The sequence below is a fragment of the Myotis myotis genome, unplaced genomic scaffold (assembly GCF_014108235.1).
Source record: "Myotis myotis isolate mMyoMyo1 unplaced genomic scaffold, mMyoMyo1.p scaffold_m19_p_1, whole genome shotgun sequence".
Classification (NCBI taxonomy): Eukaryota; Metazoa; Chordata; class Mammalia; order Chiroptera; family Vespertilionidae; genus Myotis; species Myotis myotis.
In genome coordinates this window covers 60,187,691-60,213,145 of record NW_023416313.1, presented here as the reverse complement: position 1 = coordinate 60,213,145, position 25,455 = coordinate 60,187,691, and the positions used below count along the sequence as shown (strand labels likewise).

The 25,455-nt window shown below is 39.2% G+C and overlaps 1 protein-coding gene across 1 annotated transcript in view; it reads left to right on the top strand.

Annotated features, from left to right (window-relative positions):
- GPRIN3 (GPRIN family member 3) overlaps window positions 1-25,455 on the top strand; it is an 81,203-nt gene that overhangs the window by 44,149 nt on the left and 11,599 nt on the right. The window lies entirely within an intron of this gene.

Below are 25,455 nucleotides of genomic sequence, written 5' to 3'. Positions count from 1 at the left end.
TATTCATGGATAGGAAGACTCAACATTGTCAATATTGTCAAGACTCAAAAGTTCATCCCAACTTTATCTATAGACACAATACAATCCCAATCAAAATCCCAGCAAGTTATTCTGTGGATATCAACAGATTCCAACCAACATGATATTGAAGGACAACAAAGTTGGAGGATTGATGCTACTCAAGTTCAAGAGTTCAAGACTTATTATAAAGCTACAGTACTCAAGAGTCTTGTATTGGTGAAAGAATAGAAAAATAGATCAAAGGAAAATGTATATGTCATCAGAGTCTGGAAATAGGCCCACATAAGTACAGTTAACTGATCTTTGACAAAAGAGCAGAGGCAATGCAAACACGCAAAGATAGTCTTTTTAACAAATAGTGCTGGAACAACTGGACATCCACATGCCATAAAAAAAAAAAAATGAATCTGGACACTGACCTTACACATTTCGCAAACATTAATTAAAAATGCAATATAGCTCTAAATATAAAATGCAAAACTATAAAAATCCCAGAAGATAAGATAGAAGAAAACCTAGATGACCACTGGTATGACAAGGATCTTTTAGATACAACACCAAAGACATAATCCATCAAATAAAGAATCAATGAGCTCGACTTCATTAAAATTAAAAACTTCTGCTATCAAGAGAATTTGAAGACAAGCCACAGACTAGGAGAAAAATATTTGCAAAAGACATATCTAATAAATGGCTGTTATTCATAGTGTACAAAGAACTCTCAACACTATGAAAACAAGCAAACCAATTTTTTAAAAATGGCCCAAAGATCTTAACAAATACTTCACCAAAGAAGGTATACAGATAGCAAATAAGCGTATGAGAATATGCTTCATATCATATCTCATAAGGAAAATGCAAATTAAAACAATGATACATCACTATATGGCAATTAGAATGGCTAAAATCCAAAACAATCATAACACCAAATGCTGGTAAGTGTGGAACAACAGTAACTCTCATGCATTGCTTGTAGGAATGCAGAATGGTGCAGCCACTTTGGCAGCCTCTTACCATGTGATTGAACAGTTGTGCTGCTTTATATTTACCCAAAAACCTGCACATAGCTATTTACAGCAACTTTATTCATAATTACCAAAATGCAGAAGCAACCAAGATACCCTTTAGTGGGTAAATGGATAAATAAACTAGGGCACACTCAGACAATGAAACATTATTCAGTGCTGAGAAGAAATGGAAAGACATGGAGAAAACTTAAATGCATATTACTACATGAAAGAAGCTAATCTAAAAAGGCTACATGCTTCGTGGTTCCAAATATATGACCTTCTGGAAAAGCCAAAACTAAAGAGACAGTAAAAAAGATCAGTGTTGCCCTGACTGGTTTGGCTCAGTGGATATGGCATCGGCCTGTGGACTGAAAGGTCCCAGTTTAGATTCTGGTCAAGGGCATGTACCTTAGTTGTGGGCACATTCCCAGTGCGGGGTGTGCAGGAGGCAGCTGGTCGATGTTTCGCTCTCATAGATGTTTCTAACTGTCTATCCCTCTCCCTTCCTCTCTGTAAAACATCAATAAAATATATTTTTAAAAAAAGATCAGTGTTTTCCAGGAGTTGAGGAGTGGCATGGGGAAAGGGATGAATAGGTAAAGCACAAAGGATCTAGGGCATCTGTGTAATACCATAATGATGGTTACATGTCATTATACATTTGTCCAAACCCAGAGAGGAACAACACTATAAACATGAGGTGATTATGATGAGTCAGTTTAGGTTCACTTGTAACAAATGTACCTCTCTGGTGGTGGGATGTTGATAGTGGGGGAGGCGATGCATGTGTGAGAGAGGGGCATATGGGAAACTCTATACCTTCCTCTCAATTTTGCTATGAACCTTAAGCAGATCTTTAAAAAGTCTTAATTTTTAAACAAAGATTAATAGTGTTTGGGGATGGTGAGATTAGGGATTTTTTAATTTTTTTGGTTAAATTGTTTGTATTCTAAAATTTAGTTATAATTATTGTTGGTGGTTGAAGTAATCATACTTCTCAACTGATTTTAGCTTATGAGCACTGGGCTGTAAAGGACCCTGTCTTGTTTAGTTAATTTAATAATAATTTCTCTTCATTCTTCTACCTCACTTCTGTCCCTCTCTTCATGGGCCACCATGGCCCATCCTTCCTTTTTCATATGTTCTTATAAAAAGGACATAATATAAAAGTATGTATATTTTTATTGTATAAAATTTTTAAAAGACACCAATTGCTGATTGTCTTTTTCAGATCATCTTTCTGCATATATAAACAGTTAAGGGAAATAAAAATTCTATGTAATAATAGAAGTGACTAGTGCAATACTAATTAATGAAAGGGATCTATAATAAGAATAGATTGCATTAAAATATGAATTATAATATCATTAGCAAAAGCTATAATAATCTAATTAAAATAAATATTCTGAAAGGAATCTAAGGTCAATATAGAGACCATCAGTAGAATAAACAAAAACAGGAGTTGTATGAAATGCAATTATTCATGATCATACCTGGTACATAGAGAGTGATCAATAAGTTTTGTGAAAGAATGAATGGTATATTCAAAGTTTTTTTTAGTATCAAAAAAATACCTGACATTATTTGCTGTGAGGCAGAGAGACAAGATAGCTCTGAGCTCCAAGACAGGGCATACTGTTTATCTCTTTTCTACTAATTTAAGCAAGAATTTCCTGGAATGCAATTCTCTTCAGCAGGTTAACCTCTCAGAATCTTCCCTGAGAATACTCTGCCTGGCCGAGCTCAGCTGCAGCCATTATTCATTACAGATCAGAGCACTCAGCATAAAAGTGGCCCACTGTTAGGATCAGAGAGGCAGCGTGGGGTTTTGTTTTTCTTTATGAAACGTGTCAGCAAATATTAACCAGTCTGATTAGGATCCCAGATTGCATTACAGTGACGACGTCACAGTTCGTCATTACTGGTGACGTGGACAAGGAGGCACACGAAGGTCTGTTTCACTGAGGAAGGAATAAAGAACAACCGAGAAAGGGGTTGCACAATCATTTTTCCTGCCGCTCTGTGCAGCACTGATAGGAAATGAGTGAGGAGGAAGGAGGTTGGCATTCTGCTCCTCCTCCAAGAATGGATGCAATTTATTATTGTGTTGCCGGGGCACAGACCTGCCAGAGCACATTTTATCCAACTGTCAGGGAGTCGTTCTGAAGAAAGAAGAGAACTATCCTTTTTTGCCTCTGTTTTTATTCCTATTTTCCTACGGAGTCCAAAACACTCAACTACAACCTAAGGTCAAAGAATGTGCTAATTCCATCTAGCATTGAGTGGCTGCTGGCTCTGGCAAGGTGCTATTATTTTATTATTGATTAGACTATCTTGAATAGCAAAATGTAGACATCCTTGGTAAAAAAAAAAAAAATTAAATTGGATATTCAGCTTTTGTTCTGTTACAGATCACAAGGTCAACCCTGACTTGTATTTGAGCTGTCTTCTCAAAGACACTGCTTTACTTAAGTTAGTGCCTTCCACCCCACCCCTATGTGTGGATGCACACAGCGGCCACTGCAACACACACACACACACACACACACACACACACACACACACACACACACGCAGCGTTTGCCTGGCACCTTACTGGCAAATGTAGAAGTCACCAGGACACAGTACTTGCCAAAAATAGTGACGCTCCTCTGGCCACATCTGTAGCTCCTATGCCTGACCTGCTTCAGTGGTTATATTCAATGCCAACCCCAGGCATCCATTCCTGCTTCATTTATCTGTCAGTGATTGACTTTTCCCAGGTCAGCCAGCTGGTCTTCACTCTCCCGTGTTATTGCTGATCTAATTAGCTGTGAAAGGTGATCAGGAAGGAGGGCAGCACTGGAAAGACAGGAAATTGGGAGAGATATAACTAGGGACAAGAGTAGCACCTTTTTACCCTCCCCCTTCCCCACCTCATAGCATCAGCTCAGGAGGTCCCAGTCCCTGCCTGGTCCTATAAATACCTGACCTTGATTCCTTATGAGCTGTTGCCCACCCCAGCTCCTTACACCTCTGTTCCCTGACCCACTGCCCACTCTCCAGTTCCCATCCAGGCAACCAGCATTATGTCCATGGCTGGGTGTTAAGGGAGTGCTGGTTTGGATTGCTTGCCAGGTGGGAGAGGGAGTGTTCCTTCAAGGGCTCCTTATCACAGGAAGCCAACTCACTAAGTTACCTGGGGCTGTAATCACCAAGTAACTACATGATGTTAGATTCTCCGTGTGTGTTTTATTGAGATTGTGTCTGCAGTGGGTGTTGATAATACCCTCTTAAAAAATGTGTTTGTAGCCATGCTTGATGGTCCAGAACATTTTGGAGCAGAGCCAGAATAGTTTTCTCAAGAAAATTTTGGCCCTGTGAGTAGCAGTCCCTTTGGCAGCTGAGATGGCCTATTATCCAGGCAAAAGGCTCACCAAGACCACCTGATATTTCACAAGAGGATGTAAATACCCCCTCCATCTTGGCTGGCTTTTATGTGGAGCCATTCCTAATTACACAGATTGATTCAATAGAGCTGGGAAGAGGGGAGCACAACGACAATATGTAACTTCTTCTTTTTTTTTTATTATTAGTTAAGGTATTACAAATGTGTCCTCAATATGTAACTTCTTTAAAGCTCCCCAGATAATTCTGATGCCCAGCTAAGTTTGGAATCCACTAATCTAGGCCAAGCCTTAAGGAGATACTGAGGCTCTAAAACTTCAAGCCTTGGATCTTCTAAGTAGCAGTGTTCTTCCTACTGCCTCATGCCATGTTCCTGCAAATTTCCCTTTGGAAATGTCTTCAAGGACACTATGAAATTGAACATGATTACTATCAAACAATTAATCCTCTGGTGCCAAAGTGCAAATATCAGCATAGCCAAAAAGGCAAGTAACTTCTTAGTGCTGTTATGACCTCATAGACCAGTGATGGCGAACCTTTTGAGCTCGGCGTATCAGCATTTTGAAAAACCCTAACTTAACTCTGGTGCTTGTCACATATAGAAATTTTTTGATATTTGAAACCATAGTAAAACAAAGATGTATATTTTTGATATTTATTTTATATATTTAAATGCCATTTAACAAAGAAAAATCAACCCAAAAAATGAGTTCACGTGTCACCTCTGACACGTGTGTCATAGGTTCGCCATCACTGTCATAGACCCTCAGAAAGGGACCCCCCCACAGACTATGCTTGGAGAACTTCTGAAGTAGACAATCACCTTCCTAGCTGTTATCCCACACCTTAGTAAGAAGAGCAGCATCAACAAGCAAAAGTAAACATGTATTGTCCTGGCCAGTGTGGCTCAGTTGGTTAAGCATCACAATCGATGTTTCTCACATCGATGTTTCTCTCTCCCTTTGCCTTCCTCTCTCTCTAAAAATCAATAAAAACATTTTTAGAAAATAAATAAAATAAAAATAAAACATGCTTCCTCTTAATATGCAAAAAGAATAGAGAGCTTGTGAAAAAGGTGCTTCTATAATCACTAAGCTCATTTTTTAAAATTAATATATATTCTGACCATTATAGCTCTGTTGCTATAAGCCTATTTTACTCTCAATTAACTTTTCTCGAAGCTTGTTAAAATTCACTAAATCACTGTAATATTCTGATTAGATCTGAATATGACTTTCTGGAGATTTGAATCCCAATTTATAGTGATTATTGGATTAATGCTACAATGGGAATTATCCATTAACTTGAATTTGGGACTTGAGAACAAATTTACTAAATTGATAGATGGTGAAAACTCATACATTGCCACATAATAATTTTACTGAATCGTTTTTAAATTAAGAAAAGTAAGTGATTTATCAAAAGATGTGATTTTCTTCTGCTTTCTTGTTTTCAACATTTCCAAAGCTCTATGTGCTAGACTAGAGTCTATACGGGGCACCAGAGGGCCCAAGGTGAATACATGGTTACCTCAGATATGGAGCTCCAAGGCAAACTCCCTGTTTTTCAATCTGTGAGTCACTATGGTTATTAATTTGGTGGATTTCAGTCACCATTTTAAAATGGAATTAAATGGAATAGAAAGTATCAGGGGATAAGTACAGTGGGGCCTTGACTTATGAGTGTCCCAACTACGAGTTTTTTGAGATACCAACTGTCTCTTGGCCGAATTTTTGCATTGAGTTGATAGAGTAATTTGAGTTAACGAGCTCCTTAACGAGCTCAGTCTCGGAACGAATTAAACTCGTAAGTCAAGGACCCACTATATTGTTTTAGTAATATTTTATTTTAGTGGACAAGATAAACAGTTGGATATGAATGGTGTGTACTGGGTTACAGTTTTTGTACACTGAATTGTGTCCAAAGTGCTTGAAATTCACTGGTTTAGATATTATATTGACAAAGAAAATTTGTGATATCTTAAATATTTCATTGAAGCCAAAATCCCATGAATCATAATTGTTTAAAACAATTACAAACATCGCATCAGAAAAGTACCAACAAAATTGGGGGAAATGGAAGTTTGAGTTGACTATCCAAAGAGCAGTTGAGAATGTGAAAAGAAAATTTTATTTTCATAAACTTTAATATAGTAAGTGTTATGATAATCATAATTGTCATAATGGTATGAGTAATCTTGAAACTCCCAATGGAAATTCCTTATGGGATTAGCTAGCCAAGGTGTGTGTGGTATGGTACATTGTGACCCATCTCAATAACTGAAACCAGCAATTGCCATCCGTGACTACGCCTTCCCCTTTCTACCCACCTCCCATAGTCTTTTGTTAGAAGCCTAATTTTTACAGCCTTCTCACCAAGCTATAGACTTTGTTTTCTCTATCCTCTTCCCTAACCAGTTAGAATCCAAGTCCTAGTAATTCTTTTATCAAAAAATATATTGCATCCATGTCTTTCTCTTTCTACTGCCCTTCTCACTGTTTGTCCAGACTATTACTTTAAACACCTGTCCATCTCTGTTACTTTGCTCTCCCTATATGTCCCATATATCCCATGTACTGCCAGCTGGTCTTTAATGCTGCCATTCCTATCCTGTGCATTTCATTTCTATCCTAGCCCTTCCCAAGTGGAAAGATTTTGAGCTCTGACATCAACTTTGTTATTAGTTATTGACTTTGGGCAAATGAAATGTTCTGAGCTCCTGTTTTATCAACTATGAAATGTGAGTTAAATGAGTACTACCCGATAGAGTTATTGTGGTTTTAATTAAGATCATGTATATGAAGTCCTTAGGACATAAGAACCTGTAGAGTTTAGTAAGTGCTCAATAAAACGTTTCTACATCATTAACCTATATGATGCAGTATACCCTCTTCAAGACACTACTTAACTTTCCTTAGTCTAAAATACTATATTCGTAATATTAGTCAAAGCCTCCTGATTCACAGCCTGGCCCATCCTTAAGCATTGCAGCCTCTGAAATGTTTGTCCTCACCCTCAATGCTACTTTTCTAATGCATACTCATCCTTTTTGGCTGCACCAAGTTCCAACTTCTACATTGTACTTCTTGTCTTCTTTCATTCACTTGGCCCTTAGCAATATATGTGACTTTTGTTTCTCCTATGTGTATTTTGATGTATGAAATTTATAGGAGAGATGCCATAGCAAACATAAAAGTATAAGTGCCAAGTATGGTACAATACATATAGGAAAAATATATTTGAAATAATAAGAAAGAAGTAACCTATTGCTGTCCCCAGACTCAGTGAGGTACTATGTTTGTCTGGCAACTTTCATAAGTTAATTTGATTCTAGGTAACTGACCTTTGTTTTCTTATCATAAAAACAAACTTCAGGGAGACACTTAATAACTGGATTTTATGTGGACCTCGGGGTTATCAGTATTAATCCTTCTTCAACCCTGAGAGGCTGTATGACCACTACCAGATAAATGGGAGCCCTTCATCTCTGCTTTTCTCACTCCTTTTATCTTTTTTACTAGAGGCCCAGCACACGAAATCATGTGCAGATAGGGTCCCTAGGCCTAGCCTGTGATCAGGGCCATCTTCCGCCCATTCACCAGTCTCCAGTCCCACCCCACCGCCAACACCCACCCAGGTTCCCCATTCGCCATCTGGTGATCTATCAGAGCTTGCGGGCCGTGGGGAGGGACCAAGAGGTCAGCCGTTCCAAGTCCCGCCCCAGCACCGACACCCACCCTGGTTCCCTATGGTTCCTGGTTCACCATCCAGCAATCGGAGCCTGCAGGCGGGGGGGGGGGGGGGGGGGACCAAGAGGTCTGCCTTCTGCCCACTTGCCAGTCCCCAGTTCCATCCCACCATCACCCACCCCAGTTCCCCATGATTCCCCATTGGCTATCCAGCAATGGGAGCCTGCAGGCTGGGCGGAGGGACCAAGAGGTGGTCAATGCACCTCACAGCAACTGGTTGATCAGTCGTTCTGGTCATTATGCCATTATGGTCGCTGGCCTTTTATTATATAGCATGGTAAATAAAGTTACCACATTTCTCCCCTCACTTCCTTAATTTTTTTTTTTTTTTGTCGCCTTGTATTCTGTTTTGGTGATTTTAAAATGGTAATTAATCAACACAGGTTGTGAAATATTTTCTACCTAAATGAGAATTGAAGTTACTCAATCTAAGTGAATGAATATGCAAGATTTACATGCTATTGAGTAAATTAATCCAACATTTCTAAAATGAATTTTAAATGAAAGGGACATTTATTCCCTTACTTGCTCAAATATTTGATTTAAGTCTGGGTACAATGGCACTCTTCTACTACAGAAAAATACTCCTGTCTTTCTACAAACATTTTTGATCACCAATTGTGTATTAAACTACATAATGAGAGACTGGATTCTTCTGTAATGCCTGATAATTTTCTTGAGGATAATATTAGAATCCCCATTAAATAATCTACAGTGCTTTGTTTTTCCCAACACTTGAATAGGCTTGAAGAACTGCATTTTGTCCTCTATGAGGGAATATGGTTCTAAATAATGGGTATCTTAATCTTAATCTAACTAAAATGTTATTTAGGCATAATCATCTCTTGTATCCTGCCTGCTCTGGTTAACAATTTCTGAAACATATGTCACAGTTTAGATATTAAGCCTTAGAGATGATTATGAAAAGAATGAATTCAAACGACACTAGCCTTTTGGAGGAAAAAGGAGAAAGACCGGGCAGATGGGGTTGTTGTGGGATGGGTTTAGATAATATAACACAGACCTAGTTCTAGAAAGGTGACCTGGAAGAGAAGGTTAGTGATGTACTATTTAGGTGCTTTCTAGCTCCTTAATAACTGCTCCACACATTCAGCACACTGGCCTGAAAAAAGTCATTGTTGTTTAGTTGAAGTGCTAATCTAATTCGTAGAGGAAATCCAACAGAACTATTATAACAGGAGAAATGAGAAGGAAGAACCACTTAAAATTGTCATCTTTGAATTTATACCAGAGTATGCCATATTGTTTTGAAAATCAGAAGAAATGTTTCCCTCAAGGAACCATAACTAACCTAGAAATTTTTAGAGATCCCTTCTGGGTGGGAATAAATCCTGCCATTACACTTTTCGTTTACCTTAATGGCCATGTATATATAACAAGCAAACCTCAAAATCATATGTGCTTTTCCTTTTTCTCCTTCTAACTGACAGTCTTACACTTTACCTTACAATCATTTAAGGACTTAAACAACTTCACTATTTTTCTTACATTAATAGCCAATTTTTCAAAAGAGGTATAAATATTTAATAACTGACTCTCTGGGAGAACAACATCTGAGTTTGCCAATTTCTGTGGTGCAAATATTCCCACCAAGGCCAATTGCAAGTTACTTATATGATGTTACTGATTACGGAGTTGGAAAGATCACAATCAGCTGTGTGAGCCAGCTCCAGCACGCTACTGGTTGTAGGCATGCTATTCCCTATCTTTCAACATGTATGATCCTTAGTAGTGGCTCCAGAATTTCTATATAAAAGGGAATTATAGGACCAACCTAACTGGAAAGGAAGGCTGCATATTAACTTCACTGTTTTTATTTTATTATTTGTTTCTGTGAAGTAAATTAGGGGCATAGTCAAAGATAGCAGTGGTAAAAGTAGCTGCAGCTCCTTGGTCCATGCCATTCAGCCACTCTTAGCACAGCCACCCATTAGAAATCTTCTAGTTCAGCCTTGTTCCCTGATTTTGAGTCATTTTGGAAACTTCCCCAACATCCTCTGAATCACTGTGGTTTGAAATATTGGGATCATCCTTGATTCCTTCCCTAGCCTTGCTTCCTACATGCCACCAGTCATTAAATGCTGCCAATGCCACCACTGCCATGGTTTTCATATCCCTTTTCTTTTTATATTCTTAATCTAACAGCGCTGAAGGAGTCTTCCCTACCTGTGGATTCTTCCCTGCTAGTCAGTGATATTTGAAATCTGCTTCTTTTGTAAACTTCCTAATTGTTTCATTGGCCTGTTGGCAACCCTAGTAGCTTCTTACTGCCTAACAAAAAGGCCCAAATTTTAAACAAAGCCATTAAGGCTTTTCGTTTCACCCAATCTAACATCTCAGCTTTTAGCTCCTGGTAGCCACTTTTATGTAACTACATGCCAATATCAGTTATTGTACAAATAACATCCAGTCTGAAAAGTCAGGCACATACAGGCGTGTACTAACTGATAAGTATTTCTAATGACTTAATTTTAAAATATTTTCATGCTCATGAGTACATTATGTTTAAATTTTCAGGACAACCCACCCTTCCCTGAGTAAGTGTTATGTCCCACTCCCACTGCACCATTCTCTTTGTGGATTCCAGTGAATTCCTCCTCCTGTGCACTTGAAATCATTCCTATTATTCAGGGTTGGATTCAAATGCACGTAGCACTTATAGACACTAACAACCAGCAAGAGGAGATAATACTTCTTAAAACCAGAAGTAAAAGAGAAGTGACTAGCATCTAAATGGCTCAAACCAGAAGCCAGAGATTGACTGTGGCCTCAGGAGGAAAGAATGTCAAGGACCGATGAGGAGCAATGATAAGCAACTCCTAGGAAAGGCACGTGCATGCCATTGAACCAGCGCCATCTCACAGCTCAAAGTCGGGGTCGTTATAAACCTTCTAAAGTTGGTTAAGTACTCTAGAGCAGCAACATATAAGACTACCTCAGCTGGTCAGGATTAACCCCAGATATCTTCCCAGATATCTAGTGAGGTCTAACTGTATGCTTGGGACTCACGTGCAGAACTGGGTTAGACGATGTAAGGAGCTCATGCGATATCTGAAAACTCAGAGAGTGCATCAAGGTAAAACAAGATCTGAAAGTGCGACTTCAGAGAGGAACACCATTCCCATTTTTGCAGTCTGAATATTCTCAGCAATGGGAAACGCAGGGTTTTAACGTGGATTATAAAATGGGAAATCTTGGGGCTCTAAGGTTCAATTTGGTAGGAACCTCGTTTCTCCATTCTTACTCTTCTTTATGTGTTGGGTGTTTTGTCTTGTTTTTTGTTACATTTTACACAGTTGAAATAAAACTGTGTTTACTGGGTCTTTAAAAATACAAAAGAATCAAGTTTTAAAAATCACCCATAATCCCACCATATATTAACTCACTAATATTTTAGTATATTTCCTTCTAATATCTTTCTACATACATATTTTCTCTACATATTATTTCAGATAAATATTTATTGCAGCCCAGGACATCACAACTCATTGATACAATTGATAAAAAAAATTAGAGAAAAATAAGGAATTATAAAAATTATAATATACTAGAGGTCCGGTGCACGAAATTCATGCATATGGGGGGGGATCCCCTCAGCCCAGCCTGCACCCTCTCCAATCCGAGATCCCTCTGGGAATGTCTAACTGCCGGTTTAGGCCCGATCCTGGGGACAGGACATTCCTCTCACAATCCGGGACCACTGGCTCCTAACTGCTCACCTGCCTGCCTGCCTAATCACCCCTAACTGCCCCCACTGCTGTCCTGGTCACCCCCATTGCCCCCCCTGCCGGCCTGGTTGCCCCACGCAGCCTTCTGCTTAGTCATTTGGTTGGCCCTCACTAACCCCCCAGCCAGCCTGGTCGCCCCATGCAGCCTGTTCAGTCGTCCATTCAGTTGTTTCAGTTGCAACGGTCACTTAGGCTTTTATATATATAGTTTCCTAAGACTCTTCTTTCAATTTAAAATAGTTTTATTTGCATTATTCACTAGCCTACTGATACAGGGCAGATGCTTTCTTGAGACCAGAACCACTGGCTGATGTTTTACATCCCCTTTCTTTCATAAACTCATAATGGACTCTCAATATTTTTCTGCTTGTTTTTTTTTTTTACAGTGAAACAAAGCATTCCTAATTAAGAATTAAACTGTCAAATGTTTATAATTATTTCCCCTTCTACAGCTGTCTGACTCACTCCTAATTCAATAGCTACATTCAATAGCTGGCTTGTCTTTTATCTGCCTACATCCTGAATTCCTTTTAACCTCCCATTCTGTCCTCTTGGAGGCAGTAGAGTTTGGGAATCAGACTCACCCAGTTTTGAATTTCAACTCCATCACTTAGTAAATGGGCAACTTTGGCAAACTGGATTTCTTTGAGCCTCGGTTTTCTCACCTGTAAAACAAGACAGTAATTCTTTTTCTTACTGTTGTAAGAAAAACAGTAACATACAAGATCTGGCAAATGACAGTGAGGGAGGATACCAGTCCTGAAAAGAAATAGATCAGGACTAAAATGGACATTTTTTAGACCAGGCTAAGGAGAATGTACTTTATTTTGCAGGAAATGGAGAACCATAACAATTATTGTGCACAGATAAGGGACATATTTGTGTGTTTTAGAAAGATGACATTAGCAACAACTCTTCAGAACTGACCTTGCAGGACCAAGTGGTACGATATTGCCATGTTATGATCAATTCAGTTAAGCCTGATAGTGACAGAAAGGGTAGATTTGATAACTAGCCATTAAAATATGTTTCTAAACTTTATATCTAGACATTCAGTCAATTCTCAATATAGGCAAAATAAATTAATTATTCTTAATCATTTTTATTAATGTCTTAACCCAATTTCATGGAGCCTGGCTTTTCCCTAGATTTACTATTTGAGGGATGTATGATTTGAGGACCAACTGCTAAAATTGCCAAGAATAGAAAAGGGGGGGTGGGGGTGGGGAGAGAAATCAACTGATAAACAGGAGTCAGAGAGTCTGGGAAAAGAAATTTAAGTAAACTATTTTGTGGCCCAACAGATATCACTTTAAAAAGTATTTCTCAGCTGTTGACTTTGAAAAATAATTGCATTGCCTAGCTTTTAGTTTGTAGATAACCTAGATGGATAAGAAATCATGATTTCCTTTTACTAGTTAAATGGCTAGGCTGACCCCCTTGCATAGCAAAGAGCAGATGGGAAGGGTGTGGAAGGAGAAACCAGCATAAATCCATCACCATTGATAGAGGAGCTTGAAGGTGCACACATGTTCAGTTTTTCCAGAGTGAGGACCACCAGCTTTTCAATCGGCAATATATTCATATAGTTTAACATTCAGAAAGTACAAAAAGATATAGAGTGAAAAGTCTTCCATGTATCCTATCCCCCACACTTCCAAATCCCCTCTTCTAAGAGCAATTTCTTATTTATCCTTCCAGAGATATTTTATGTATATACAAGCAAAATATATTCATTTTTTCCCTTTTTAATACAATGGTAACCTATTAAACACACTGCTTTGTATCTTAGGGTTTTTTATCATTATCATTGGTTTTTGGGTTTTTTAGTTGTTGTTTTACTTAATATATTTTGGAGATTGTTACATATCAATACATAAAGAGTTTCCTCATTATTAAGTACGGCTGCTTAGTATATTATTTATGGAAGTAACTAACCCCTTCCTATTAATAGGTTTTGTATTTTTGTAGCTAACCCTCTCCCTATTAATAGACATTTAGGTTGCTTCTAATATTTTGTTATTTCATACAACGAATAGACTTAGGTAGAATTGCTGAGTCAAGCTGTGTGTGACCATGTATTTCTGACAAATACTGCCAAATTGTTCTCTATAAAAGCTGTACTAATTTGCATTCTCACATGTAGAGTATGAAGAGCACTATCCTTGACTTGAGAGCTGAAAACTGTATCATCAATTGCTATCTAGGTGGAGTAAGTTCAAACTCTCTGACATCAACTCACAAGTTGTCATTCTAAGGGTTTTTCTTTCTATCAAAGGTGAATATACTCATCTCCTAGATCAGTTGTCGCCTGGGGACAGTTTAGTCTCCCAGGAGATATTTGGCAATGTTAGGAGACATTTTTCTGTCTTTCTTTTTTTAATCTTTATTGTTGAAAGTATTACATATGTCCCCTTTCCCTCCCTTGACCTCTCCCAGCCTGCCCCTACCCCCCACCCCAGGCCTTCACCACTCTATTGTCTGTGTCCATGGGTTATGTATATATTTACATAAGTTCATTGGTTGATCTCGTCTCACCCACCCACCCATCCCTGCCTTCCCTCTGAGTTTTGACAGTCTGTTCGGAGACATTTTTCGTTGTCACTCCTGGGGTGGACATGTAGTAGGCAGGGGCCTTGGATGCTGTGAAATGTCCTGCAGCGTACAGGACAGTACACCCCTCTTTCTCTCCACAAAGCATTATGTGGTCCAAATGTCAGTCGTGTGGAGGTGGGAAAATCTGCCCTACAAAACCTCTGTTTCCTCTCGATCACGTTAAATAACATCTTACAAAGCCTAAGATTCTCAAGTAAAATAACAATCCTCTCTCTGTGTTTCACAGCACATTTGTGTTTTGTTTCTTTTACCACATTTATATTGTACTGAAATTAATGATTTGCAGGAACTGTGAGCTCCTCCAAAACACAAATGTATCTTAATTTATATTTGTATCCTGAATATCTGGCACAAAGAATGCACTTAATTATTAAATGAATGAATAGAGGTTATCAGTGTTTCATAATTGTCTCAGTGTGATGACTTAGGGGATTTATTTATTTTTTAATCAAAGACTATTCTTTTGGAAATGTCAAATGAATAAGAAGTATTTGAACTTCTATAATAAACTGTAGTTTATTACACAGTATCAGCCACTTAATTGTATACTCTCTTGCTCATGGGGAGCTTTTGATTGAATTTGTCTTGTCTCCTCCAATGGATTGCAACCTCCTTACGGGCAAAAATCAAAACTTTTAAGTATTTCCTGATGACTTAGTGTTTTACAGACTGCAAAGCAAGGAGAGTGATGGGTTGTTTAATTCTCTTCCTTTTCTTTTCGTTTCTTTTTTTAATCACAACTCATAGGCCAAACCCAAAGATCTGGACCTCGCAGAGAAATTATTCATTCCGAAGAGCAGAGCCCTCCCGCCCCCTTTTCTCGCAGACACTCAGGTCCTCCTTACAAGGAGCAAAATAGTAACCCCGCAGAGGGTTCCGACCAAGCCCCGAGGAATCTGTCTGCTTCATAACGTTGCCTTCTCTCGGTTTCCCTGAGTTCTCTTGAAGTAAAAGAACCCCAACTCACCAGCCCCATGCCCAGCCCCCTGTTCACATTTATATCCATCACATCCATCACTGCAAGTACTGCCACCAGACACCTCCCCAGCGTTCAATACGATTAAGGACCCAAGTGTGGGAACTGGAGCAGGGACTGGCTGGTGCCTGACATGAGCGAAAAGCAGAAATGACTAACAAGCTTTCACCTGGGGCCAGGTAGCAGGGGTCTCCGCTTAGGTGCCCACCTCTCCACTTCGGAGCCACCTCTGCCAGAAGGAAGGCAGGTGGAGTGGACGCCTGGTTTTACTGAGAACGCCATGGTGTGGGGGGAGGGGAGTGTGGCAGCCAGGGAAAAGAGCAGCAGATCAGCAAGGTCAGGGAGGAATGAAACAAGGTCAAGAATGCTTTTTCTAAGGCTGAGTGGCGCTAAATATATTCTGCAGAAAATTGGGATGCAGGGCAGCTTTGATCACATTTAACACAGGGTTGTAAAATGCAAATGCAAAAAAGAAAATGCCAGTGTAGAACTGCCTAGTCTACTTCTAATGGCTTTTTAACCACCGGTGAGCCCTGAGATCCTTGTGCATTTCTTTGCAGTTAGGGTAAGCTTACAGTGGCCCTTCAAGCCTCAGTTGCAAAAGAAGGAAAACATTCTAATATCTGTCAGGCAGACCAAGTAACTGATAAGAGCCAGCTTGATTGAAGAAGGTTAAAAATAACAAAACAACTATTTTAATCATTTCTTCTCTAGAAGAGTTCAATTTTTAAAAAAATAACTTAGGCACTTTTAAACAGCAACTTTGATATTTAGCCATGAATTATCTCCACAGGTAGGCAAATGGAGCTATTGAGGGGTGGTTTTTTATAGTTAATAAAACCCGAGTCTTTATTTTGCTGAGAGAAAAAAAACGAAAGTCCACATTTCCCACCTGATCCAAAATAAATAGAGCTCATTATTGTGTTAATCTTCAAGTTAGCTAAAAGTTTCTTCTTCTGTCTTATAAATGACAGTCTTTAGGTGGGTGTGGGAGAATGTAAACTTATTTAAGTGTTGGACCATTTAAAGATGAGCTCTCTATAAAACATATTGCATTGATCCTGCCTTCTTGGGTAAGTGATGTCAAAATAGTAATTCATGATTATGTATTTTTTATCTTCCAAAAACCATAGTAAGTGTCTAACTTATTTCATTTAAGCTTTATACCAACATTTTGAGGCAGGATGTTCATGGGTGGTCGTGGAAAGGTTTCCAAGCATGAACTCCCTACAATTAACTGCAAGCACATAGGTGTGTGCACTTTTGTGTTTCTAGAAAGAAGGTTCATAGTTTCCATCAGCTTCTCAGAAGCATCTGGGACCCTTAAAACATCCACATTGGATTCATCATTATGAAGAGCAGCAACTTCTGTCAGGATTACCTCTGTTAGCTTGAATTCGTAAAGGCAAGGCTATGTGTTTTTAGTTCTTTGTTGTTTTCTTTATTGTCTGAGTATGCTTCTTGCCCCGGTCATGAAGCTTGTCTCTCACACACACACACACACACACACACACACACACACACACCCCTGACTCTCCTTTCTGTAAAATTGGTTAATAATATGGACTCTGGAGCCAGAGTGTCTGGTCTCTACCACTTCCTGCTTGCGTGACCCGCCTCTGTTTCCAGATCTGCCAAGTGGAACTCATAGTAGGTACATCCTCATCGAGTTATTCTGAGGATTAAATAAGTTTACATAGAGAACAGTGTTTGGAACTTAGAAAGCAATAAATAAGTGCTTGCTGTGCCGTATGATTCCAATCTGTTGTGAATTTAGAAGCCGTCTGTTCAAATTGTATTTGACAAAAGAGGAAGGATACATTTGGGGTCTTCATGTTTCTCAAAGCCCTTTTTTATTTCTTGGTTTTTGTCCAGTCCTGCTTACAATGGAATTCAGTGAGATAACAGGCCATGCATTCATTTCTCTAGAACAGTGTTGAACAAAAGAACAGGGTAGGGAGAAGGGATGCTGATCCTGTCTCATGAGCCCTCATTAAAGTAACCATTATCGCTGACCGTCCACAGGACACTGTTCCTGGCGCTCAGCAAAGCAGCCTTCTCTTCTCTTCAGCCCTTCTGATTTGCGTTAGACTCCGTCTGAAAGGAAGAACCAGTTTTTCTGCTAATATCTTTGAAAAGTGCATTTGAGGCAGCTATTAGTGTGAGGGTGTGATTTTTTAGGAAAGTAGGAACTGCTTTTTGTGGTCTGTGGATGCTTCCTGGGGTCAAAACGCCTCTTCTTAAAACTGCGCTGACAGGACCTGCTGGGTTCAGAATGCAAATGATCTAGGCAACAGCTCCCAGTTAAAGCGGCAAATAAAACAGAATGGAGCAGGGTGGCAGGCGGCATTTTTTAATATATATTTCATTGATTTTTTTACAGAGAGGAAGGAGAAAGATAGAGCTGGAAACATCGATGAGAGAGAAACATCGATCAGCTGCCTCCTGCACACCCCCTACTGGGGATGTGCCCGCCACCAAGGTACATGCCCTTGACCGGAATCGAACCCAGGGACTTTTTAGTCCACAGGCCGATGCTCTATCCACTGAGCCAGACCGGCTAGGGCGGCAGGCGACATTTTTAAATAGTCTCTTCTCTTGCCTCGCTGTTCTCTCAGGGTCTTTGCACCATCCCTCTGAAGGCTAACCGCTCTGTCAGATGGCTGGTGACAGAGGTGCTCACCCAGGTGCCTGTAACACTTCCGTAACGTTACTAAAGAGCTGCGATGCCATCTGGGAGCCCTTGTCCTAGACAGGTGCCAGTCCTGAAGTGGGCAAAGGTGATTGCTGCCCGCAGGACTACTGCCATGACCTGCAGGGATCAGCATCCTGCCGGTCCAGGACTGCCAAGCCTCTCTCCAGCCCTTCTGTCCAATGCTCTTCCCACCAGAGCAGCTTTGGTGCAAGTCACAAAGGGATGAGGTCCCCTGCTGCCTGTCTTTTTAAGCATGAGTGTCTGTTATGAAAATAGGCAGCGTGGCAGAGTAGTGGAACCCACTGTTTTCAGTGGTGTCAGCCTTCAACAAGCCAGGCCTTTCACAAAGTGACCCGTTGTGAATGTCATCATAGTCGGTGTTAATGCTATCCAGGCTGCCCTGCACGTGTGCGTGCGCGCGCACACACACACACATAGGCAAAAGTAGGTTTATAGTTGTTCATATGGAAAATATTTTAATAATAAGTAATATTACAAAAATAAACTGTTTTGCATACTTGGAACTGTAAGCCTACTTTTGCCCACTATGTATTTTTTGTTTTGTTAATCCTCACCCAAGGATATTTCTTCCATTGATTTTTAGAAGGAGTGGGAGGGAGGGAGGGTGTGAGAGGGAGAGAGAGAGAGACAAATGTTGATATGAGAGAGACACATCGCTTGGTTGCCTCCCACACATACCATGACCAGGGAATGAACCTGCAGCCCAGGAATGTGCCCTTGACTGGGAATCGAACCTGCCATCCTTTGGTGTAGTGGGGCTAGTGCTCTAACCACTGAACAACACAGACCAGGGCTACCCTGTATGTTTAAATTTGTCCTTGCTTTCCATTTTCTTTCCAGAGTTACAGATAATAAAGAAGAAGCACAGGAAGAACCAGGATTAGCTTTCATTAGAATCAGTTCAAAGGGCATTCTAGGTTTTCAGCCTTGAGTAGGTTACTTGAGGTCTGGGCCTCAGTTTCCTTCTCTGTGAAAGGTGGATGTTGTTTACCTTGCAGGCTTGTGCATTGCCAGAACAAGGCTTTAAATCTTTCCTCATGATTTTCAGGGCAAAAACACCAAAGGGATCTGCTATCAAGAGTCCAGTTGCCATCCCACTTAAAGAAAACTCATTTTGTGACCAATTCAGAAAGAATTCATAATGCTCTAGCCAGTCTTATAAGGAAATCCCCATTCACTAGTACAGGGACAAAAACTCCCATTTGACCAAACTTTAGTCAGGCTCTGAGCTCTCTTCTGCACTAGAGCATAATCTCAAGCTTCATGTCTATCTTTGCAGAGTCCAGTTTTAGCAAGAATCCTACTAAGCCAGTTAGAGAGAATCCTCCCAACCTTGATATCTGTCACCCTCAATATCTAATCAAATCCCCCACCGGCCCCCAAGTGACAGCTGATCACCTCGCCGGCCTTCAGCACCAATCCTATTAAGTGGTTTAGTAAGAATTCCCCTACCCTTGATGTGTCCTTTTAGTAATTTTCCATCCACTGACCCCCACCCTTAACCTGCTCCTTGGTTATAAATCCCCATTTGTTCTTGTTGTATTTGGAGTTAAGCCTGGTCTTTTCCCCTTCTCTTTCCCTTCCTTTTTAAAAATTCTTTTATTATTTTTAATATGTTTTTATTTTTGGAGAGAGAGGGGGAGAGAGAGAAACATCGATGTGAGAGTAAAACATGGATCCAATGCCTCCTGCATGCACCCTGACCAGGAATCGAACCTGAAACTTGGGCACGTGCCCTGGCCGGGAATGGAACTGGTGACCTTTCAGTGCACGGAACAACACTCAACCAACTGAGCTATATAGACCAGGGCTTTTTTTCCCTCCAGTTTCTTTATTGAAATATATTTGACATATAAAATTATATAAATGTAAGGCATACAACATATTCATTTGATACATTTATATATTGTAATATGATTTCCATTGTAGTGATAATTAGCACCTCTATAACATCACATATTTTTCATTTCTTTTTAGTGGTTTAAAGAATAAGTTCCAGTCTCTTAGAAAGTTTAATGATTATAATACAATATTATTGTCTAATTTTACTATGCTGTGCATTAGCTATGTAGGATTATTTACTGCTCATTGCAAGATTGTACCCTTAAACATCATCTCTCCTATCCCCCCAAGTCCTCCCACCCCCATATAACTACCATTTTATTGTTTTTATGAGTTTGGCTCTTTTAGATTCCACATGTAAGTGATGTTATACAGTATTTGTCCTTGTTTGACTTATCTCACCTAGCATAATGTTCTCCAGATTCATCCACGTTGTCAAAAATAGCAAAATTTCCTTCTTTTTCATGGCTGAATAATATTCCATTGTGTGTACAATGTCATATTTTCTTTATCCATTCATCTGTTGATGGGCACATAGGTTGTTTCTGTAGCTTGGCTATTGTAAATAAGGCTGGAATGAACATGGTAGTTTATTTATCAATTTGATATACTATTCAAAACAGTTTAAATATCTGATAAATTTCTCATCTAAAATAAGTATCTATGCCTTAGTACAACAGTTCAATTATGAGAATATAAAGTCGTGAAATTATAGTCTGCCATAAAATAAAGTACTAAACATATTCTCCTCCTGAGATCGTCTTGACACCTATCACATTAGTCCTAACTAAAGTCTTCCTTACCATTTTAACAAGTGTCAGAATAAATTTTTAACACAGATCAGTGCTTACTAGTATATATTGAGACTTTTAAGGAGACTAACACTTATCAGGTGCTTAATATATGCCAAGGCGCTATTTGTTCTAAATGCCAAACCTGTTCCCTACAACATCTCAGTGAGGCAGTCCTCTGACTGTTATCCTCAAGTTATAGATTAAACTGAGGCTCTGAGAGGTTATTTGCCAAAATACATAGAGTTAGAGTTAGGGAGTGGAACTGATACTCTAATCCAGGGAATTCTGGCCCCTGCTTCCATGTTCTTAAATGCAATGCCAAACTGCCTTCAGAGGACTAGAAGTTAGGTTGGGAATTCTACTCTGTCAGTGCTTTTGGGGCAAAGCTCTCAAACTCAGCTGTCCACAGGAGCCCAGGTAAGTAATGTGAAGGATTGAAACAGGGCAGGTGGGGAATGGGCCATCCAGGGGAACAGCCAGTGGTTCTCAACCTTCCTAATGCCGCGACCCTTTAATACAGTTCCTCATGTTGTGGTGACCCCCAACCATAAAATTATTTTTGTTGCTACTTCATAACTGTAATTTTGCTACTGTTATGAATCGTAATGTAAATATCTGATATGCAGGATGTATTTTCAGGGGTCGCGACCCACACGTTGAGAACCCCTGGAACAGCCCTTATCAGCGCCTTCTGGTGTTACTTTCTGGAAATGCATACCTTCCAAGTTTTTAAAGAGAAGCAAGAGGGAAATCTGGATTTTTATGAAAGTTCTCTTCAATTCAAAAAGACAAAGAAAGAAAAGAAAAGGGAAGGAAGGGAATGGAAGTTAAAACCATGCAGGACACTCTCATACACACACACACACACACACACACACACACACACACTCAGGAGGAATTCAGTCAGTATGTGGGCCACCTGTTTGCAACCTCTAAATTTTTCAAAGTTAAATCTTATGTTGGACTCTGGTTGATATTTTTTACACTGATTGATTTTAAGACATTCTCATTCTAAACTACTGAGTAATTACACTTTTTAAATGTCTTATGTGTCAATCTATTGGAGACTAATCATTTCTGCTATTTGGTGGGTGAGGGAGGGGAAAATGCTCAGGGTGGGGGCGAGGGGGTGGAGGGTTGTGGAGGGAAGATTGTCTCAAAACATAGGCAGTCTCTCCCAAGCACATGGAGATGCTGTGAAAATTACACCAGCGTCTGTGTAATCCAGTGGTGTTGACTTCCTATCTGCTCATAAATCAAGAGATTCTTAATTACAGGTGTTAATCTGGGCTTTCAATCTTTATTCCTTAAATGATGGATAAATTAACCTCAATTAACAAAGCAAACAAACCCTTTCAAAGTTAAACGAGTACAATTAGCTATCTGTAGGACAATGGAAGTAAGCTCAAGGATTGAGTTTTATGAAATCCCTCATCTTTTTCTAAATCTTTCAACTTTCAGTTGCTGAACTTTGAGCTGTTCAAAATTTATAGTCCTCTTGGCAAACCAGGTTTCTTGGCTCTAGGCCAAGGTATAACGTAGGAGGCATTCTGTATTCCTGGCTTTATGAGACCTTCCAGCGTTATGTAGCAGGTGTCCAATGTACTTATCTTTAATTGTCTAAACCTACATTGCAGATACATAAAATTTAATGAATAACATACAACTGTTTTCTTACTTCCAAACACAGCATTCTTTTTTATTGTGTTTTCATTTCTAATTCATGCCATAGATTTAAATTTCCTATTATTTTGAAGTTTGGTAGGACATTAATAGTGGCCATCTTGGTAAGAAATGGGATCAATTAATATCTTTTTTAAATACATTTTTAAAATATGTTTTTATTGATTTCAGAGAGAGGAAGGGAGAGGGAGAGAGAAATAGAAACATCAATGATGAGAGAGAATCATTGTTTGGCTACCTCCTGCACACCCTCTACTAGGGATCAAGCCTGCAACCCGGGCATGTGCCCTGACCAGGAACCAAACTGCGACCTCCTGGTTCATGGGTCGATGCTCAACCACTGAGCCACACCAGCTGGGCCAATTAATACCTTTTTATGCACAAGATCCTGTGAACAGAAAATAATCAATAAGCTTGTCCTGTTTCCTCCTGAGGCTTAAAGTACTTTGGGATAATTAAGGCATTTATACAAGGAACAACAGTACAAAAACTGCATTAAAAGCATAATACAAAGGACCCAGGTTAACATAGGTATAGGCTTTTTAAAAGAGAGAGATACTTGACCTGGCTGGCATGCCTCAATAGAGCGTCGGCCTGTGCACCCATGAGTCATGAGTTTGATTCCTGGTCAAGGGCACATACCTAGGTTGCAGGTTGATCCCCACTCTGATCCCCTGCCCCCTGTTGGGTTAGGTGAGGTAGGCAACCAATCTGTGTGTTTCTGTCACATTGATGTTTCTTTCTCTCTCTCTCCCTCTCTCCTCCTCCCATCCACTCTCTCTGAAAATCAATGAAGAAAATAACCTCTGGTGAGGATTAATACAAAAAATAAAGAGAGAGACTTTATGATTTGAAGGCTTTAGAGACCTTCAGAAAGTAAAGTAAGTGGGATTTAAGTGGGACCATGAAGAATAAATAAGCTTTTTCAGGAGGGAGAGGGCAGAGAGTGGAAGGAAGGGTATAATAAAGACAGATACAAAAGAAGGAGAGGGAAAGATGTGGTTGGGGCACAGCGAGTGAATGCAATAGAGAATTGCAGTAAGGAAGAAATGGACTATAAACCTGAGATGGGGGGACTGTCATACTTTCAACAAGATAAATTTAAATATAAATAAATAAACAAACAGACAAACTGAGGACGTGGTCTGAATGAGCAGGAAGTAGTAAAAACCAAAGATGGGAAAATATTCAACCCATTATCATTAATAATAAAGTTAGCAGGAAGAACTGATTTAGGGGAGAAGATAAGTTGGATTCACTGCTAGATTTCATATGATTATCGTTCAGCCAAATAACATTAAACTAAAAGATAAAATTATGTATTTTCAAAACCTGGGCCAACCAAATTTGCCTTATTTTGACCTTTTATAGCCTGAGTCAAGAGTGTGCTATTTGATTTATTATCCATCACATGCAAATATGTAAGATCCTTGAATTTTGATACCACAAAGCTCCTCTGAAATCATTTATTTTTCCAATGAGCTAATTAGGAGTCCAGAAAGTTTAAGTGATTAGCATGAGGTTACAGACTCTATGAGAAAAAGAGGTAATACCAAAACACAGTCATCCACTAGTTTCTGAAACATTGCTTTATTCACATCACCTGGTTATCTTTTCTTAAATAAAAAAAAAATGTTTATGCATAAAGGCACACAAATAAATTTTTAGATATACTTTTTAAAATTTAGTATTTTCCCACCTTTGGGTACCTCCATCTCTCCCTGTCTCCAACTCATCACACTCCTTCTACTTAATACCTAATATGTCTTCTTCTGAATATTTTTAGAATTTATATAATCACATACAAACATATCTGTACACATACACACATACAAACAGCACATACATATGTAGTATTTTAGGTCAGTGCTTTACAAAAATTAAAACTTATATACTCTTTTCTGTACCTTGCTTTTCTCATTCAACCATACTTGGGGAAACCTCAAGTGAAAAGTTACAGCCTAATTAGTATTTTTTGGGGGGTGGGGGCGGTGTTAGCTTTAATTTTTTTTTAAATCCCCATCCAAGGGTATGTTTTTATTGATTTTAGGGAGGGGAAGATAGAGGAGGAGAAAGAGAGAAACATTGATGTGAGAGAGAAACATCGATCAGTTGCCTCCTGTACACACCTTGACTAGAGATTGAACCCACAATCTGGGTATGTGCCCTGACCAGGAATCAAACCCATTCTTTTTGGTGTAAGGGACAATGTTTAGACCCACTGAACTACACCGGCCAGGACAATGGTTTCTTTTAATGGTTGCATAATGCTCTACAGTAGAGATATGTCTTGATTATTTTTGCTATTCCCCCATTCATGGAGATCAGCTTGTTTCCAGTTTTTGCCTCTACAAATAGTACTTGTACCTAAATATATATGCTTGTATTTTGTTTTGATTGGGATCACTGGGTCAATGATATGTTTATTTTTAGTTATAAACATTAAACTGGTTTCCTAAGAAAGCTGTAACAATACACATTCATACCTACAGTTAATAAAAATACTTTCTTTAGCTAGGTGTCTCCCCAGGCTATAGTGTTATAACTGTTTTTTAAAGTTTTTTTAAGTGCAATTGGTACAAAGTAAAATCTAGTTGTTACTTTTTTGCATTTCTTTGACTACAAATGAATGTGATCGTCTTTTCATAAGCTTGTTGGTTGTTGGACTTCCGATCTTGCAGATTGCATTTTCATGTTCTTTACCCGTTTTTGCAACGAGTTATTTTGTCTCCTTGTAAATTTTTAAGAGCTTCTACTGTATTATAGATATTTTTCCTGTCTCCTAGAGCTGCAAGCATTTTTTTTTCCAAATCTATTGTATTTGTTTATGGTATCTTTGCCACGCAAAATTTTTTTACTTTATTTAGATAACTATGCTTATATTTTTCTTATAGTTGCTGTATTTTCTGCCT